The following is a 13,171-nucleotide window of genomic DNA, read 5'->3' as shown; positions in this document are numbered from 1 at the left end:
GTATGGAATATGACAAGATTCTGGAGATATTTCTTGGAAGAATTAAAGGCCCCAAAGTCCTTTGGGGAAAGAGTTTGGAAGTTTTCTAACATAATTGAGTAAATATTTACTAAACTGTTAAGCAATACAATTTTAAGTTCATTTCCTCAATAGAAATTAAATCACATGATTATCCCATGTTCTTTAGACAAATTTTCTTTTTAACTTAGTTTACAGTCGGCTGGATGTAAATGCCCATCTGCTTGGGAACACAAGCAAATCATGGCGGATCCTACTACTCCTAAGGAACAACATGAAACTTCTGGGCTCCACAATAGGGGTGACAGTCTCCAGAATTATTCTGAGTACATATAAAAGAATAAAACTCTTGAGAAGATAGAAAATTATTGCAAAACTTCTTTACCAAAAGCTCAGGGATCATTTGCCAGATGGGCGAGAAAGATTATAAGAGCCAGCAGAAAAGAGAGTTTGTTGTAAGATCGTGTCTCACAAATGTGAGAAATTTGACATGTGGAATGTCAGAAATATAGCCACATAAACGTAACATGAACAAGAACAACACCAGCAGACATGCTAATGTAAATTAAAGAAAACTCATAGGACCTCAATCCTATACAAAAACTACAGGCAAATAAGGAATGTTGTGAACAAGAGAAACAAAATAATACAGGGACAAATACACTATTTTTTATTCAACACCAAATGGTGATCCCTGAAATCAAATACATACAAGTAACATTATAGAAACACAGTGTATTAATTTATTTAGAAATACAGACATGCACACACACCACCAGCAGCAGCAGCAGCACCACCACCACCACCATCACCACCACCAAAAACAACAACTAAAGAAAAAGAGGCTGTGAATTCGAAAGAGAATAAAGGTGATATATGAAAGATTTTGGAGGGAGAAAAAGGAAGGGAAAAGTGGTGCAATTTTATAATCTCAAAAATAAAATTATTAAAAATAAAATGAGAGTATAACATTATCAACAGTGTTACAATTGATATTGAACACTAGCATAACCAAAAGTCAGAACATAGCAACATAGGAGGCATAACGGCAAAATTAACCTTTGGTCTAATATAAGACATAAAAAAGTCTGTCTAGGCATCAAATTTAAAAAGTAAATAAATCCTTTACTATGGCTAGAGATACTGAGATCCAACTGATGAGCTCATGACTCACCTATAAAGACAGCATGGACATCAATGAGAGGGGAGCCCCTTGCTCTTGTGGATACTATGCCCCAAGTAGGGGGATACTAGTGAGGTGGGAGTGGGTGGGTAGGTGGGGGAGCTTCCTCATAGAGGCAGGGACAGGGGGATGGGATGGGCATTTGTGGAGGGGCAACCGAAAAATGGGAAAAACATTTGAAATGTGAATAAATAAAATAACCAATAAAAATATAATTTCTTTTTTTTAAAAAAGAAAGAAAGAAAGAAAGCATGGATCAACTAAGAAGCAAAAAGTCTTTACAGAACATGGTATAAGTTTCTAAGTAAAGGGAACAAACAATACAGAGGTTTCAAATGCCCTTGCATAAACAAAACCCGAAATGAAAATGAAATATTCAGAAGCACGATGTAAACATTTCTAGAATTCATAAAAATATTTGAATATCACCCCAAAACCTCACATTCATCTTTAAGAAAGATAAAGGTTAAATTGATGCCTAGCCCTGTGGTGAACTAAGTGAAAGATAGCAAATACCTAAAAATGAAAGTAAAATGAGAAATGTGTAAAAAAATATACTAAAATACATCAGTAGTTACAATAAATGAAAGAGAATAAACAAATATAAAGGAGTTCTCCAAATTGTGATAGTAGATGAAAATATGTATAGATATCATTTAATATACATAATTTATATAATATAATGATGGGTGGTCTATGTCACAAAACCATCATTTCATTGGTACAATTTCATATGATAACTAGGATGATTAGTGCATAATAAAAACCAAATAATAAACAGCAAGATTTCTAATTAAATCAAGAATTCTTCAGATGAGGGGAAGTAGACAATAGGTAGAAGAGGGCGGACCAGATGGCATTGTGAGAAATCATTAGTACCTGTGTCCATCACACCTTCCCTTCTGCATTCAGTCACTGGTTCCTTTGAATGTATGACCTCAAAAGCCAATGAAGAGTTTAGAGTCAACTTCTTCCAAACTACTGTTGATATTGAAATTTTGTCCTCTATATTGTGTATGTTTTGTTTTCTTTATGATATTCCATATCCATCAGATGAATCTCTATGAAGTAATAAAACTTGAAAGTCAAGACCACTCATTGATCTACGGTGTGTTCACAAATGTGAAGACGCCATTGCTGCCTTTGTACAAGGTTCTCAACCTCTTGGACACATGACTACATACAGTGGGCTTTGATATTTGAAAAGATGCTTTTGCTTTTGTTAGAGCAACACATCTCAGAACTGGGTTTTAAGAATTTAGCAAACCATTCTGTAAGCAGTGTGCTCTTTTGCATGTTTGGGGTCTCCTCTATACAGCCTAACCAGAGAATAATTTCCATGTTCTTAACTCCCCTCCTCGGGTATTCAGAGTAGTGACCAGCAGCTTTAAATGAAAGGATTATTTATTAGGGATATTATTATTTATTAGGATTATTTATTATTATAAGGGAACTTTGTGGCTGCTTTAAACCTTAATCAGGAACACTATTCTCTCACATCAAAAAGGTTAGTTCATTTTTTTATATTTTTATCATTCGTATGTTCTATGATATCACACTTTTAATTCCTCTATGTTTGTGTGTGTGTGTGTCTGCCTGTGTGTGTGTGTGTGTTGAAGTCAAGAATTATTCTCAATTGTTCTTATACCTTTTTCACTGAGACAATATTTGTCAATCAAACCCAAAGCTCAATGATACAGTTAGTCTCTCTAGACAGTTTGCTCTGGGGATTCCATGTCAGTGCTTTCCAAAGCTGTAATTATAGACAGACTTACATGTCCATCTGGCAGTTGTGTGAGTTTCTGTGGATACTGGCTCTGGTCCTCACACTTGAGCCAGCAAGCAGTTTAACTGGCTAAGTTATCATTCCAAATGATGAAGTAAGATTTTTTTATGATTTATTACACATCTTAGATCAAGCATAAAGGATATTCACACCAACTTCTTATTCCTTCAACAGCTATTAGAGGTAATCACTAAACTATAAAATGTGTAGCTGGAAAGATAGTTCAATAGTTAAGAGAAATGGCTGCTTTTCTAGAGGATCTTGCTTAATTCCCAGCATGTTTGGTTCACAAACATCTGTAACAACATTTCCAAGGAACTCTATCCCCTTGCATAGGATACAATATCCGCATTGTACACAGACATACGTGCATATTAAACACTTAACACATATACTAAAAATAAATCTTTTAGAAAAATAGAATATATTAAGAGCAGTGTATGTTGTATTGTGGCATTTGTATTATGGAAATAGGGCACATTGCATGTAGTTAGGTATCCATAATTGGCACCTGTCTTGCAGAAGACAGCTATCCTCACAAAATATTTTTATAAACTTGAAATAGACATATGTTCCATTCAGACTTTGTCCTATGTAAGTCCCACAGTGCTGCCCTTTACATGCACAGTGATTTCATCTATCCAGTTATTTATTCACCTTTCCTCCTTAAATACTATGAAAGTAATCTTTAATCTCTGCATGTCTTCCTCAGGGGCTAGTAATCTAATTAGAGACACTAAAGTCTTCTAACACTATCTACACCTGGCATCCCTCTTCCCAGGTGTCATAATTAGGTTTTCTATATTCTCTGTCAGAGCAAGTGTGTTCAATGAAAATAAAATTTCATTCACAAGCTATATGATTTGTGGCCAGGCAAGAAATAAGCAAAATGATTGATGTCTTACTCTGGTAATGAAAAGCATGTTTTCCTGAAATATTTACTCAAGGATTGTATATTGTATTTGCTGATAGATGAGTCATTGGTTTGTATTTTCATAGCAGATGAGGTTTCAGTGTAGATTCAATTTTTACGATTATATTATCTTTCAATCTTCCCTTTACAGTAGTTTGCCCATTCCCCCAAGTTGTGGAATTAAAAAAAATTATAAAGATTAAGTATGTCTATGCAATTTTACAGAAAAATATTTAAAATTTAAAACAAAGTTACTTAAAATATATCACAAAATTAGAGCAATTGATTTTAAAGTATAGACTTCAAGCAGAGAGCAGTCAACTCACAGGACATGGCAAGAATTTCCTATAGTGCTCTGGCCTCCATCAACTCAAAGGCAATGATGGACGAGGCATATATTTTTCTCTTAGGCTCATCTTTTCTATGGGTTTAGAGGTCATGACTAAATGAAAGCTATTATCTATTTTTTTGAAAAGCATTTTGCCAAGCAACAACTTACATCTTTTTCTTTTTTTCCATTTTTTATTAGGTATTTAGCTCATTTACATTTCCAATGCTATACCAAAGTTCCCCCATACCACCCTCCCCTACCCACCCACTCCCCCTTTTTGGCCCTGGCGTTCCCCTGTACTGGGGCATATAAAGTATGCAAGTCCAATGGGCCTCTCTTTCAAGTGATGGCCTAGTAGGCCATCTTTTGATACATATGCAGCTAGAGACAAGAGCTCTGGGGTACTGGTTAGTTCATATTGTTGTTCCACCTGTAGGGTTGCAGTTCCCTTTAGTTCCTTGGGTGCTTTCTCTAGTTCCTCCATTGGGGGCCCTGTGATCTATTCCATAGCTGACTGTGAGCATCCACTTCTGTGTTTGCTAGGCCCTGGCATAGTCTCACAAGAGACAGCTATATCTAGGTCCTTTCAGCAAAATCTTGCTAGTGTATGCAATGATGTCAGCATTTGGAAGCTGATCATGAGATGGATCTCTGGATATGGCCATCACTAGATGGTCCATCCTTTCGTCACACTTCCAAATTTTGTCTCTGTAACTCCTTCCATGGGTGTTTTGTTCCCTATTCTAAGAAGATGCAAAGTGTCCACACTTTGGTCTTCGTTCTCTTGAGTTTAATGTGTTTAGCAAATTGTATCTTATATCTTGGGTATCCTAAGTTTCTGGGCTAATATCCACTTATCAGTGAGTACATATTGTGAGAGTTGCTTTGTGATTGGGTTACCTCACTCAGGATGATGCCCTCCAGGTCCAGCCATTTGCCTAGGAATTTCATAAATTCATTCTTTTTAATAGCTGAGTAGTACTCCATTGTGTAAATGTACCACATTTTCTGTATCCATTCCTCTGTTGAGGGGCATCTGGGTTCTTTCCAGGTTCTGGCTATTATAAATAAGGCTGCTATGAACATAGTGGAGCATGTGTCCTTCTTACCTGTTGGGACATCTTCTGGATATATGCCCAGGAGAGGTATTGCTGGATCCTCCGGTAGTACTATGTCCAATTTTCTGAGGAACTGCCAGACTGATTTCCAGAGTGGTTGTACAAGCTTGCAATCCCACCAACAATGGAGGAGCATTCCTCTTTCTCTGCATCCTCGCCAGCATCTGCTGTCACCTGAATTTTTCATCTTAGCCATTCTGACTGGTGTGAGGTGGAATCTCAGTGTTGTTTTGATTTGCATTTCCCTGATGATTAAGGATGTTGAACATTTTTTCAGGTGCTTCTCTGCCATTCGGTATTCCTCAGGTGAGAATTATTTGTTCAGTTCTGAGCCCCATTTTTAATGGGGTTATTTGGTTTTATGGAGTCCACCTTCTTGAGTTCTTTATATATATTGGATATTAGTCCCCTATCCGATTTGGGATAGGTAAAGATCATTTCCCAATCTGTTGGTGGTCTTTTTGTCTTATTGACGGTGTCTTTTGCCTTGCAGAAGCTTTGCAATTTTATGAGGTCCCATTTATCGATTCTCGATCTTACAGCACAAGCCATTGCTCTTCTATTCAGGAATTTTTCCCCTGTACCCATATCTTCGAGGCTTTTCCCTACTTTGTCCTCTATAAGTTTCAGTGTCTCTGGTTTTATGTGGAGTTCCTTAATCCACTTAGATTTGACCTTAGTACAAGGAGATAGCAATGGATCAATTCACAATCTTCTACATGATAACAGCCAGTTGTGCCAGCACCATTTGTTGAAAATGCTGTCTTTTTTCCACTGGATGGTTTTAGCTTGCTTGTCAAAGATCAAGTGACCATAGGTGTGTGGGTTCATCTCTGGGTCTTCAATTCTGTTCCATTGGTCTACTTGTCTGTCACCTCACATTATAGCTTAAATAAATTCATCAGTGGTATTCTCCATTATCAATAATAACACATGAAAAGATGACAATATAAAAATGTTGGTTCATTTTATATATATATATATATATATATATATACATAACAGAAATAAGTAAGTATTAATTTTTATTTTTAACTCAATAGAAGAATATAAATAAATTGAGAGGACTACTTTTACATTAAATTCCATTTAATACAATGTTTATACAACCACAATTAATGTGGGAATATATTCACTCACAACAATGTTAGGGATACAATCATATACACTAAGTATAATGAGATGAATTCTTATGCACTGTATATTCATACACATATATTTTAGTGAAATGTGATTATTAATCACAAAAATAAATATAAAATCATGAACATATAATTAACAGTAATTCAATTTAGCTCAATTTGGTATCACTGGCTTCTGGAAAGATTTCTTGAGTATAAAGATATTATGTAACAATATTCAACCATGGTTATGTCTTACCCCTCATTTTAAATTATGATCTCTTAAATCCTGAAATATATAAGAATATTGCTTCAGCTTACATAGAAAAGTTTGCTCTCAGATTCAGTTAAAATTGCAGACATGACTGTACCAATTATGTGACAATTTATAATTATGTATATGTAAGAAGTTTCCAATTTTCTAGATATTCTATAAAATATGGACTTCAGGGCTCAAGGAAAAGCACAAATGGCATTAGCATTTGTGACATAAGAGGACCAACCCTACAGCCCTTACACCAGGTCCATTCCAACTGACATTTGGTAGATTGTTATCCTTGTGTACACTGGTTTTATTGTTAGCCTCAAAGTAGTAAGGGAATAATGAGTATCATAGAATATAGCTGGGAGGAGGAGACTCCAGCCCTGATCATTTTCATAAAAAATTTTGTTACTTGGCATTACAGTTTATTCTTAAATTTTAACCATTTGGTATAGCTCAGATTCTTTTCAAAAAATGTTATGAACTCTAAGTACTTATGAGATAAACAAACAAAAATGTTGTAATGAATAAATTGTATCGGAAATGTTCCTTATTTTACATAAAAAGAATTATACTCTTTCACATTTAATAAATCATGTCCATATTTTCTTTGTAAATTTCCAAGATGTAATATGACACAAAAATTTCATTAAAAATTTAGTTTTTCCTCTTACATTTTCCACTTTTGCAAATTTGTAGCATATCAAGTATTTTATTCTAACCTGGAAACAACAAAAATTAGCAAGTGTTTGCATCTTACTTTGTTTAGAAGATAGCCAGAACTAAAAGTGATAAAGTTTGGCTGTGGGACATATCATGTGGGAAAAGAACTTGACACAGTAATGATTGGATTTTGAATCTCCAGAATTTATGTAAAGCCAGACACTATAGTTTCAGTCTCTAACTCAGCAATCCCATAAAGAGATGAGAGACACAGAGAGTTCACACCTCAGTAGCTCATGGTCCAGCGAACACAGCACAGGCAATAGCCTACAAGAGACTGTCTCAAACCAGGTGCAAGTGAGAATCAACACTAAGGTTGTCATTTGTCTTCTACATGTACACTGTGGGACACAAATACACACAGAGACTATTCACACAAACACACATATGCACACACATGCACACATATGTGCACTTGCACACACACACAAACACACATGCACATGAACAGAGACAGAGAGACAGGCAGAGACAGAAATAGAGTTAAACTAGTTTGTGCAAAGCATCAGAAAACAAGATGGGATATGTGTCTTCAGACTGATTGCTAAGAACTTCCATCAAGCTCCCTAATACATTTACCTGACTTTTGGACTAATTTTGTCCTTATAAGATTGTATATGAAGTCCATTTATGTCTGTCTGTTTTGACCTTCAATTGTCCTGCCTTTGCATGGCTGCTCTTTCTCCTGGGGCCTCATCTGAAATCACTTTTGTGATTCTTTTGCTCCACTCCACTGGATATCACCCAAAAGGTTAAACACAAACTACAAGGAAAGTGTGGGAGTCATACTCAGAGTCCATGCCCATGTCCGTGTTTATCTCCAGCTGCCTGAAATCCCTGTGTTCACTTAGGAACTTGACACCTATTAAAGCAAAAAAAAAAAAAATGGCAAGAGTTTTAATTTTTAAACTGTTTCATAGTTAAATTGAGAGTCACTGTGGAAAGAGACCTCAAATATAAAACAAGGAATCTATTGATCACAGTGGCTTTTAAAATCAGGCTTATGGGGAAAAGTGATCTGAGGAATTGCTGCCTCAGTACTGTGCTCTATCTACAAATGCTTTGTCAAAGCCAGATATGCTAATTCACCAGGGCTTCATCATCAATTGTAGAAGCAGTTCCCTTAGGAGTGATGTCACTGCATGGCAAGTTGGCGATTACTTGAGGAGTTATTTCAATAACTACTTGGCTCTGGGTCTGATTAATGAAACTGCCAATGGATTTATAACTCCTGTTATGGAAATGTATCATTGGATATTTGCTGAATAGTGGGACATAAATTGCAGACACCTGAGGTATTATGGCAGAATTTGATTAGAATGGTTACTTTCATCTCTGTTTTTCACTAAATTCGCTTCTCATTATCTACTGGCAGCACTGTCTGCACTAAGAAGGGAGAAGAATGAGCTATTTGTGATGAATACTCGCTCTGCTAAAGTTATCATTTCTTTCACCATCCGTACTATCTAAATTTTCTTCCGATCAACATTTAAACATGCCAGTGCAAATTAAACTAGAAATGCTGTCAGAGAAGAAAGTTCCTTTGGGGTCTCTGATATTTTGAGAACTGGGGGAAATCCAAAACATATTGAGAAACAAAGCAATAAGACTCAGCAGGACATAAGTTATAAAGGAAGGCTGCAGGCTGAAAGCCATCAATGTTCGGAACATGAGTTACTGTCCCATAATTCAAACTTCAAGACATCCAGATACTATTACAAAAGTGCAGGTATCTTTGCTGTTCCTCTTTTAGAAGACACACCATTTTTTAAGATTAATGTGACAAGGAGCTACTTTGCATCTCCACATTAATGCAAGCATTGCTTTCTAATAAATATTAGGAAATTAACTATATCAAGAACAAGCACACAGAAGGTAACAAAGATACATAAAAATTTTTCATGTAATTCACCATTGGAAGAAATAAGCCTTTTCTCCTAAGATTAAATTAATTAGGAAAAATAAGAGATTGTTAAGGTTCTTAATTGTTAGAAAAATAGCTCGCTGAAACAAAATAATATAATATTAAGACTGCAATAATAATTCATTTTACAATATGGTTTCCATTGTTCAAACTAAGCAAAAACAAGCCATTCCAAAAAAGAATGAAGGGATCAAACATCACTTCATAATAATAAGAGTAAATTATCCCAAGAATATAGCTATTTTATTATTCTATACAAATTTTTAAAAAGCCTACGAATAGATTCTGGGATAAACTTCCTTCCTACAACTCACAACACATACTATCTTCCTAAGAATTACTGTCTGTACCATCTACATTTCAGAGGGTACTGGAGACAACCAGAGAGGATACAGGAGAGAAATACAGGAAGACACACCACCTTTTGGTAGTTATGGATTCAAGTCTAAGAGCCCTACCAATCCTCCTGTGGAAATGGTGTTTATAAATATGCATTTATCCTGTGCTATATCCACTCTGCACACACCAGTATCCCTAACTCTCATGACATGTCTATAACTCAAGTTTTAATAGCGTTCTTGTTTCACAGTAGAGGAAGCAAGAAAGCAAAGATTACTCAGTTGACATATTCTTGATCAAGGATTTAAAGCCTGGGTACCTGGCTTCAAAGTCTATATGTTTTTCGCTCTGGGATTCAGAACACGGGGCATCTTTCTTCACTTGAGCCTGCTCAGAAGCAAGCCAATAATGCATCTCAGTTAAACTTCCTCTAACACACACTTCACTCATCACAAGTACAGGAACTGGCATCTCAGAGTTTCTGCCATATTCCTAGATGAACATAAAAATGATACATTTCCAAAATTTTAAATCATTTATAAAAAAAGCAAAAAGACAAGTACCCTGCTGGGTATGAGCCTCTGAGAAACAAAGTAGGATGGGTTAATGAAGTCCTTTACCTACATCCCTCCACTGGAGTAGCCATTGAGTATTTATTTAAGAAATCGGGTAAGAGTATGAAATCTTTGTGTTTAAGAACTAAATTTTTATTTATTTTTAAAGATATATACAGCGCTGGGAATCTGACTCAAATCAGTAAAATGCTTCAGTCATAATCATAAGGTTATAAAGTTGAATTCCTACTACCCATATAAACATTTAGGCCAAGTGGCACATGCAATATAATTTCAACTCTGGGGAGATGGAATCAGGAGGATCCATGCAATTCACTTTGGTAAGCTTCAAGTTCAATCAGAAGCTTGAAAAGATTAGCTAAGTAGTGATAAAGGAAGAAACCTAACATTTTGCAATTTGACATATTTCACACACACACATATGTGCATGCACACACACACACACACACAAAGTAGACTCATGTGTTTCCCATTAAAATTTTAATGTGGCAAAATATTCAAATTACCCTTTTTCAAGATCTTCAATTAGATTTACACATATTTTACTTAGAAATCATCAATCAAAATTTTTACATTTTCAATTTTAAAATTTATTTTAGTATATAATTTACATGAAAATATAAAGTATCTGTTAGGTGACTGGACATGATTCCAGTTCAATGTCAGAGCATATGAATAAGGTTTTTTGTGCCATCCCTACCACCATCCCATACACCCATCTTTAATAAAGTAAGTGGTAGAAAAAATGAAGAGGAAAGAAAGATGCATTATAGTCATCCAAACACTCTTAAGCCTTGAAGGCCACTTAACAGGATTGGTTTTTCTTCTTCAATATTTTGAATCCAAATAGTAAAGACAAGCAAAAAGGACAAGGTGGTTCATGCTCTGGTGGGTCTGTGTAGCAACAGCAGCATTATGAGTGTGAGCAATGAAAACTGAATCTCTTCCAATCTGGCAAAGGAGAGACAAGCCTTCTGAAAAACCTCAGCACTTGGGTACAGTATGCAAAATCCCACAAAGAAAAGGGTTATTTGGAATCAGAGAATGGATTTAAAGAATTGAGTGAAAGTTAACACTGCCTCTTGAATATTTCTAAGAAGACTTCACCAACAGTTGAATAAAATTAAAGTTTTAGCCGGGCGTGGTGGCACACACCTTTAATCCAAGCACTTGGGAGGCAGAGGCAGGTGGATTTCTGAGTTCGAGGCCAGCCTGGTCTACAAAGTGAGTTCCAGGACAGCCAGGGCTACACAGAGAAACCCTGTCTCAAGGAAAAAAAAAATAAGTTCTTAGAAAAGCCAAATGAAGGTAGCACAGTGCCAGGCATAACTATCACCATAGCACAAGTACCTTGCATAACAAAGATGTTACATTGCACAGATAATCATGCGTGGTCTGCCATACCAAACACAGTAAGCAGGCCCTCTAAAAGCACCGTATGTACAGGTTCAAGTCCATAGAACTAATTTTTGAATTTCTGAAATTGTATCAGATGGCCTTTGTGGTCCAAAATATTCTTAAAACAAATGATGCTGTCAATTATGAGGCTATATTTGCTTATACTATTTTTCAACTCCCTTTAAGGTGGAGGGTAGCTGATAATCATACCTTGGGATGTAAATTCCTTCCGTCTTCTATCATTTTATGGTAATTATTTATGTGTATGTGCGTGCATATGTGGGTATGTGTTTGCATTTGTGTACATTTGTATACTCTAAAGACCACAATGTTCACAGTGAGATTATCACTTTGCTATACCATATGGCAGAAGTCCTGGGTGGTCTACATATATCCAATAAGTTCAAACTCTCGCTATGCATTACAGTCAATAGAATGCTACTTTTACCTTACTAAGACTAATTTTTTTTGAGAATTTCAAACATAAATGAGCATACTTCTTATTTCCCATCCCTATTCCTTCCTGGTTTCTCCCAACAATCCCTTTCCAAATCTACTTACTTTGCATATATGTGATATATAAACCATGGTTAATAGAGTTAGTATATTGTTCAGACATTCTTCTTTTTATTATTTAATACAATGTTTGTATTTAAATATATTTTGATTACATTTTTCCTCTCTCTCTCTCATGTAAGTTGAGATGCTTTCCCACTCCCTACCCACAAGACTATTCTTAATCTATACAAATTTTTACAAAAAACCAAAACAACAAAAACAAATCTACACTCAAATTATATCTAAACAGAGTTATAATGGCACCCTTAAAAAATCTTTGCAACCTGAGACTAGATAGGTCATGAGTCTAGATGAAGGCTCACTACTGTTATTGTACAAAAGGAAAACATCAGTGCTACGACTCCTAAAGTCATACTGCTGTGTCCATGCATCAGTACCTCACTAAGCACTCATCGTGAAGCATCTGCTTCTAGAAGATGCAACCAACACTGAGATCAACAACTGGACAAATTGAAGAGAATGAGAGACTATGAATCATTCAGTCCTTAGTGGGATGTCCTCATCAAACCCCTTTCCTCAGGGATCAACTTAGAAGAGGAGGCAGGAAAATGTATGAGCCAGAGAGGTGAATGACTGACTCTAGGAAGTAATGTCTTCCATGCACAACAGAAGTGATGCACGTATGTACTCACAGAAACTGTGACAACATGCGGGAGGCCTGTACAGGTTCAGTGTTTAGAGGAGCAAGTAGGTATGAGTTTCTAATACTAACTAATAAGATATCTGCAATTAATACCTACTTGCAAAGGAGAAATCTTTTTCTCCAATGGAGTTTCACTTAGTGTATTAAGCATATTGCATGGCAGACCCCTTGCATTCGAGAAGTTGGCCAATACAAATGGACTTCCATTTCCATTTTGTGTTTGTGTACTTTTTCTTTTGTTTTTGATTTTTTTGTATT

This window comes from Mus caroli, unplaced genomic scaffold, assembly GCF_978045245.1.
Source record: "Mus caroli unplaced genomic scaffold, Mus_caroli_1 scaffold_6, whole genome shotgun sequence".
NCBI classification, from domain to species: domain Eukaryota; kingdom Metazoa; phylum Chordata; class Mammalia; order Rodentia; family Muridae; genus Mus; species Mus caroli.
This window is presented reverse-complemented; position numbering follows the sequence as displayed.